Raw genomic sequence first — 8794 nt, forward strand, 5'->3', positions numbered from 1 at the left:
TACAAAGATATTACAAAATGTTGCAGTTGACCTTTCACATTTTTATAAGGTTTTAAGAACAACTCCTCAAATTGGGAACACATAAATGCAAGGAATATTCTCTTCGTCTACCGTGACAAATTGTGAAATTGATGGATCGTGCAGATGAGAGCAATGATGTTATAATGTTTTTCAGTAAGATAGTCAGGTGCTTAAGTAATGAAAATGACACATTAACCACTTTAAAAATATTTGAAAATACATTAGGAAGTACTATTAAATTTGATGACCATGGTGACGCTACAGATGGTGCTTGTACAAGTACTTCAGATTTCACACCACCAAATAGTATATATGGTTGTGCGCCCTTGAATTTCACTTCTCAGAAAAACCCATTGATTCTGAATTTAAGCATTAAAATGAGCAGAAATTTGCATAATTTTAGCCAAATTTGGATTGGTCATGATTGGTAATATTAATTCCTGCAAGTGTACCACAGATGGGAGAGATCGAATAACTTTTAATGATTTTAAGCAGCCTTTTCTTTACAGAAACACCGGCATGGTTTTGCCTGAAAAATAGGAAATTCCCAGACATCGTAGACTTTGAGGGCCAGTCGTAAAAAATAATGACGGGCAAGCTATATTTTTCCCAACCAGAGGGATCAGGCAAGGGCTGATTTCAACCATCATAGCTGTCGCTTAAAACTGAGTCGCTCCTGTGAAGAAAAAATGACGTTTTCTTAAGGCAAATTTAGCACATATCTCTATGGGACTCTGATTTGGTGGTGTGAGATCATATGTGTGGGATTTTTTTATCTTAAGTAAAAACCCAATATCAAATAATTTCCTGAAACTTAATTTTACTTTTGAAACAGAAATGACAAAAATGATCTGTCTTTTAAATGAATGGACAGTCTCTGTTTTATGTTATTTATTAATAGATACTTCGTCTTTACTTGGTCCAGTAAACACAAAAACGTTTAAAAAACAACGCGTTATGGTTAGTATGGGCGGCCATGAGGGCCAAAAGGGTCTCAAAATCACACACGGGTCTCAAAAGTACAATAAGGTCTCAAAAACACACAAAGGTCTCAGAAATAAACACACAATAAGGTCTCAAACGTATGATAAGGTCTCAAAAACACATAAAGGTCTCAGAAATAAACACACAATAAGGTCTCAAAAGTATAATAAGGTCTTAAAAACAGAGAAAGGTCTCAGAAACAAACACACAACAAGGTCTCAATAGTACAATAAGGTCTCAAAAATAGAGAAAGGTCTCAAATACAGAGAAAGGTCTCAAAAACTCAAAAACAGAAAAAGGTTTCAAAAACAGAGGAAAGTCTCAAAAACAGAGAAAGGTCTCAAAAACAGAGAAAGGTCTCAAAAACAGAAAGGTCTCAAATACAGAGAAAGGTCTCAAAAACAGAGAAAGGTCTCAAAAACAGAAAAAGGTCTAAGGTCTCAAAAACACGTTATGGTCTCAAAAACACGTTATGGTCTCAAAAACACGTTATGGTCTCAAAACACGTTATGGTCTCAAAAACACGTTATGGTCTCAAAAACACGTTATGGTCTCAAAAACACGTTATGGTCTCAAAACACGTTATGGTCTCAAAAACACGTTACGGTCTCAAAAACACATTATGGTCTCAAAAACACGTTATGGTCTCAAAAACACGTTATGGTCTCAAAAACACATTATGGTCTCAAAAATACGTCAAGGTCTCAAACCAGGTATTACAACCGACCGGTCTCAAATACAGAGAAAGGTCTCAAAAATAGAGAAAGGTCTCATAATCAAAGAAAGGTCACAAAAACAGAGAAAGGTCTCAAAAACAGAGAAAGGTCTCTAAAACAGAAAAGGTCTCAAAAACAGTGAAAGGTCTCACAAACAGAAAAAGGTCTCAAAAACTCAGAGAAAGGTCTCAAAAACAGAGAAAGGTCTCAAATACAGAGAAAGGTCTCAAAAACAGAGAAAGGTCTCAAAAACAGGGAAAGGTCTCAAATACAGAGAAAGGTCTCAAACACAGAATGGTCTCAAAAACAGAGAAAGGTCTCAAAATAGAGAAAGGTCTCAGAGACATATACCTCAGAGACATAGACTGCACATAACGGTCGGTTGACTTTGTAATACCTGATTTGAGACCTAGACGTGTTTTTGAGACATGAACGTGTTTTGACACCCTTTTGGCACACACGGCCGCCCATAGTATTCTCGGCGTTGACCCTTTTGACCCCGGCGGCCGCGCCGTGAGTGCCAAAAGGGTCTCAAAAGTACGTCTTGGTCTCAAAAACACATCTTGGTCTCAAAAACACGTCTAGGTCTCAAATCAGGTATTACAACCGACCGTGTATATGCAGTACCGCATACAGTACTGCAACATCCGCTTGCAGTCCCGCATGGGGAACTGCAATATTTTTGGTGTATTTCCGTATGGGGAACTGCAATATGTTTGGTGTATTTCCGCATGGGGAAATGCAATTTTTGGTACATTTCCGAATTGGATGTATTAATCAAAAGGTTAAGTCAAATGGCTACGTGCTTTGACATGCAGTTAAAAGGGCATTTCGTGATCCACAGCCTCATCCCCCACTTTTCAAAAAAAGGTTGAGATTTTTATACCATTGGGAACTTTTGGCTACATAATGTTTATGTACTAAATATTTCTTGCAGATTAATTCATTTAGCAAAAATATCGTGACATGAAAAATTTGAATTTTGTTCTGGTACCGGTATACCAGATCGAAATTACAACAGTGGCCTATGGAGCAGTGTAATACACATAATCATGCATAACTCGCAAACGCAAAATCGGATTGAAATTTTGTGAATAAGCTTTTTTCGTGGATATCTACTGAAAAATGTCATAAAAAAGGATGTTAGGATCACATGCTAAATTAAGTTACTAAGCTCGTCACAATATAGGCCCTATGATACTTATTGGGTTAGATGGTTTGTTAATATCTACACCACATTTCGCCATACTGCATTTTAGAAACGCTTGCTGTTAGAATAAGAAAATTTTTAATTGTAATTATTGTACATTCTAGGGAAGCGTGGTTACCTTTTAAAATAACCGAGTGAGAGGGTTTTCAAGAAAATATTTTTCCTGTCAAAACTGAAGCATCCTCTGTATAAAAGAAAATATGAATATTAACTGCACATCATATATAACGATTCGTGATACCCAATTGTGGCACATTTGATGTCGTTTTATGAGGCAGAGAATTTTATTTCAATTTTATATACGCCAAAATATTTTTTTAATTGAGCGAGAATGGCGATAGAAAAAACGTTGAAAATTCCATGTATAAATTACATTAGACCCAACCAATGATAACTGTTTCGTTTTTATGGTAATCTAATCTTTTATTTCCTGAAATAAAATTAGGGGTCTAATGTGGATTAATTGTGTAATTGATGAAAACATCGACGTGTATAAAAGAAGCTACAAGAAAAATGGTAGGCCACGCCACATTGATAATCTACGCTTTTAGTATAGGCCTACGGCGAGTTCGTAGCGCACGTGTGAATCAAAATCGATTATACTATTGTGCGTGTATAGCCTCATTCCTATTTCTGTATATAAAACACGCAGTTATCAACAATTGAGCGCTATTAATACACATTAATGTTTTTAAACAAATAAAATTCCAAAATATGGTACGTTTTCTGTATTTGCTTGTCACGTGGTATCTTGAAGTAATGAAGTTGCGATTATATTTTTAAATTTTCATCATGACACCATCAAGCCTTGATAGCCGAGCGGTCTAAGGCGCTGGTGTCGGACTGACGGGGTTTCGGACTGGGGTCTACACAGAGAGCTATACAAGGTTTGAGAAGTGTTCTTAGTCAATTTTGGGGTGCTGATTCAGAATCTATGATTTTTAGGAATAAATTCAGTACAAATAGAATTATTAGCTCTAAATCATAAGTGCTTTATATAAATGACAAGAAGTAATGCTCTTTAGCTGTAAGTTTAGAGGGCTTGTCACAGTTCCCTCAGGCCCGTAGTACGCAGGATTTTTTTGGAGGTGCTGATTTTGAGAAAGTGCACTTTTTTCAGGGGGGGTGATATTGTGAAAAGTGGAATTTTCACCTTTTTTGGCTAAAAATGCGTTAAAAAACCTGATTTTTTTTTGCTTGCTATGCTCACAAAAATGTGATATTTTGGTACTTTGTGTATACTTGTGCAAATTTGGGGGTGAAGGTGTGGTCGCACCCCTCCCCACTCCCCCATGTACAGGCCTGAGTTCCCAAGGTCAAAAGAGCTAAATTTGTTATGATTCTTGTAATTCCTTGTTGATATTCCTTAAATCAATTAAAAAGTGACAGACAAACAACCCAACTTTTAATGTTAATTATGCATATTCAAAATAATACGGGCACTGCTAGTAAAATTGGATAATTTTAAACAACAAATGTATTAATAATTCTAAAAATGTAACACATGCTTTAGGTTTTACAACTTTGTGTATTTTTGTTTGAATCATACATGTATACTGACCACATGTTGGAATACTTGTGTGTGTTTAGAAAAATAAAGTGACTATAAATAAGAATACAATTTGACATGTATCTATGTGTTTGTTTTCATGGTGACTGGTGTAAGGGCTGATCAATATTAGACAAGTTAATTGTTGAGCTTTTTTAATGGCAAGGGGTGAAACAAGAAAAAAAACAAATTTATAAGGAAAACAATTTTAAGCAAAATATGTCAATGTTTTTGAGCTGAAAACAATTCATAAATTGCCTCAAAATATTCTCTTTGTGATGCTTTTTATCTTTCACATTTACCCCTTGCACAAAGAAGACTAAAACAGGTATTGATTTTTGCCAAAAACTGAGGGTTTCAGTGAAGTTTTTTTTTTGATGAGGGGAGGTGCAAGTTGTTTTGAAAATGTCCAAATTAGTGAATGCAATGCTGCTGAATTCAAATAAAACTCAATTTTTGAATAAGATTCATCCTCCACAGTGATATACCAACATGGATATGGGGTGGACCCTGAGTGATCCCATGTTCCAAATACCTGGACAAAATTGATAAATCTTCTCAATAGACCCATTTCATACTAAATTTCTATTCAATTCATTTACACCTCTATAGGCGCCTGAACTTGTCAGGGGTGGTGCAATAAATTGTACCCCCGGGGCCGGGGTGGTGAATTATAGGGGGGGGGGACGCAAAGCAATTTTGGCATGTCAAAGGGGGGAGCATTTTTTGGCAGGTCGAAAGGGCGGGTCAAGTAATTTTGACAGGTCGAAAGTGTGGGGAGGGGGAGCAAGCAATTTTTGGCACATATATTTTGGGCAACGTTTCTATATTACACCCTAAAAGGTGTAGGAAAACGTTAGGAACGTGTTCAAATATGCAACATTTCTTTTCAATCGCATTATATGATAAGACTTTTTAAGTCCAACTTGTAATTTTGTAAGAAATTTGGACAAAACTTTTGGCCAAATCTAACACAAATTGTCTAACACAAATTGTCTTAGTTTTTACAACTTACAACCGCAAGCAATTTGAGAAACATTTTGGCTGCAGTGATGCAAAGTTGGTCTATTTTTCAAAAGAAATTAAGAAAATTTTGAGAACAAAATGACCCATCCATAGGCCTATATACCGAAATTCCCCATGCGGAAATACACCAAAAATAATGCAGTTCCCCATGCGGAACTGCACATCCCGACCTGCATCGCCGCATGCGGAAATGCAAACTGGGATATGTAGTTCCTCATGTGCGTGAGAGTGCGTGACGGAATGTGTAGTTTCGCCTGCTGATGTGTGCAGTATAGTACTGCATGCGGTACTGCACATATAACGGTCGGTTGTAATACCTGGTTTGAGACCTTGACGTATTTTTGAGACCATAATGTGTTTTTGAGACCATAACGTGTTTTTGAGACCATAACGTGTTTTTGAGACCATAATGTGTTTTGAGACCATAACTTGTTTTTGAGACCATAACGTGTTTTGAGACCATAACGTGTTTTTGAGACCATAACGTGTTTTTGAGACCATAACGTGTTTTTGAGACCATAGCGTGTTTTTGAGACCATAATGTGTTTTTGAGACCATAACGTGTTTTTGAGACCATAACGTGTTTTGAGACCATAACGTGTTTTTGAGACCATAACGTGTTTTTGAGACCATAACGTGTTTTTGAGACCATAACGTGTTTTTGAGACCTTAACGTGTTTTTGAGACCTTTTTCTGTTTTTGAGACCTTTCTCTGTTTTTGAGACCTTTCTCTGTTTTTGAGACCTTTCTCTGTTTTTGAGACCTTTCTCTGTATTTGAGACCTTTCTCTGTTTTGAGACCTTTCTCTTTTTGAGACCTTTCTCTGTGTTTGAGACCATTCTCTGTATTTGAGACCTTTCTCTGTTTTTGAGACCTTTCTCTGTTTTTGAGACCTTTCTCTGTTTTTGAGACCTTTCTCTGTATTTGAGACCTTTCTCTGTTTTTGAGACCTTTCTCTGTTTTTGAGACCTTTCTCTGTTTTTGATACCTTTCTCTGTATTTGAGACCTTTCTCTGTAATTGAGACCTTTCTCTGTATTTGAGACCTTTCTCTGTATTTGAGACCTGTCTGTTTTTGAGACCTTTCTCTGTTTTTGAGACCTTTCTCTGTATTTGAGACCTTTCCCTGTTTCTGAGACCTTATTATACTATTGAGACATTGTTGTGTGTTTGTTTCTGAGACCTTTCTCTGTTTTTGACACCGTATTGTGCTATTGAGACATTACTGTGTGTTTATTTCTGAGACCTTTGTGTGTTTTTGAGACCTTATTGTACTTTTGAGACCCTTGTGTAGTTTTGAGACCCTTTTGGCCCTCACGGCCGCCCATAGGTTTGGGTCAAAATGTTTTAATAACATTTAAATGTCGAGTTATACAAATTTTAAAAATATTGTCAAAACGTTATCGTAAAAGATTTTTTGGCAAAGATTTTTGAAAATTATTTTGTCAACACTGAATAACATTATGTTTAGAATGTTTTACATTAGGTTTTCAAAAAATGTTTCCTGAATATTATTTAATCGCTTTTCATATTCTTTATTGCATTCTATGGGAGGGGAGGGTATCATTTGAAAATAATTTGTCAGTGTTCATGTATCTATGAGGAAAAATGACACTCTCTAAAATGTAGACGAGTGAAATTCGTCCACTCTTTTGCATGGATTGCCTACTTTACTTGTAATATGTCCAGCACCAAAATAGACCCTCCCTCGGGTCCATGGAGAACGACTGGTAATGTAGATTACATAGCATTAAAAATCAACCCAAATCAGCGCTCAGTGGACTTTCGCGTTCACTTATAATACGAGTATATTTCTATATTGCTGCATGGTTGACTGTGGTGGGTGTAATTAGTGGCGTCGATTTGTGGATGAAGAGGAATGGGTTTTTGGCATTGAAGAAAATAAGGGGGGTTACAGGACTTTTCATATTTTTTCATAGGGCATTATGTAATTATTTATTGTTACATTATCCAGAGATGGAACCGAACCGAGACTGGGGGCCAGTCTAGCACCAAAATTGCTTCGCTAGCCCAAGATCGCAGCAGTTGGAGAATGCTTGTAGTCGCCTGCTCCACAGCAAACTGATGATCTACAGTGAATTTCACTACTTCTTTCTTTCCAAAGTAAATTTTGCTCTTTCCAGAATGAATTTCACTCTTACTTATTTTGTACTTTTATCATTTTACTCCATTAAGGCGATCACTGCAGGCAATCTAGAGTGTGAGTTATCTCTCTGTCACTCAACCCGGCATTTAAATGTTATTAAAACGTTTTGAATTTTAACATTTTAAGGGGGTACTACACCCCTCGATAAATTTGTGTCTATTTTTGCATTTTTCTAAAAAATAATAACACAGTGGTAACAAAAGTTATGTATATTATTGGGGCAAGGAATCCAATTACTACACTGGAATTTCTGTGACCCAGAACAAGCGGTTTGTTATTTATGATCAGAAATAAGGTACCGCTAGGATGTACCTCGTTTCCTATCATATATACTGAACCGCTTGTCTTGAGTCACTGAAATGTCAGTGTAGTAATTGGATCCCTTGCCCCAATAATATACATAACTTTTGTTACCAGTGTGTAATTATTTTTTGAGAAAAATGCAAAAATAGTCACAAATTTACCACATGGGTGTAGTACCCCCTTAAGAACATTTTTGTGTTTGCTGGGTAAGCATAATTATGTCGCACATTAGAATTGAATTATAGCCGCATACATTCCTTTAATGTTCATTTAATCTTCATTTAATCTTCAAAATAAAATAAAAAGCCTCACGTTTATGCCCAACAGTAATTATAATTTAATTATCAATTAACACCTGTCTACTGTAACGTCATTATTTTGTACTGTTTATGATGTAGGTCACAATTTTATTTACGATAAAAGAAGATGAAACTTAACGTGAAAAGTGCTGATAAAGCATTTGTGACCTGTTACCACGAACCCGACCACGAAATGAGCATAAAGTCGCCACTTGGTAGTTTCGAAACGCCCTGGCTAATGAGTTGGTATTCTTTGTTTCACAGTACACATGTCCAAGCAAGAAGTATGACTGTATGCCCTTTGTGAATGTGGCACAATGTGCCATTCACGAAGGACATGCAGGTGCGCGAAGAAAGAACATCATCTCAGTCAGCCAGAATGTCTCGAAACTACCAACTTTATATTCATTTCGTTGTAGCAGGTCACATATTTGTGCAATCGAAGAATCGTCTGGCGAATTGTAAAAATCTCAAATGTCATAAGAATACATGTACTGGCTTCTCTTCTTAGCCAGAGGAT

The sequence above is a fragment of the Amphiura filiformis genome, chromosome 8 (assembly GCF_039555335.1).
Source record: "Amphiura filiformis chromosome 8, Afil_fr2py, whole genome shotgun sequence".
NCBI lineage: Eukaryota > Metazoa > Echinodermata > Ophiuroidea > Amphilepidida > Amphiuridae > Amphiura > Amphiura filiformis.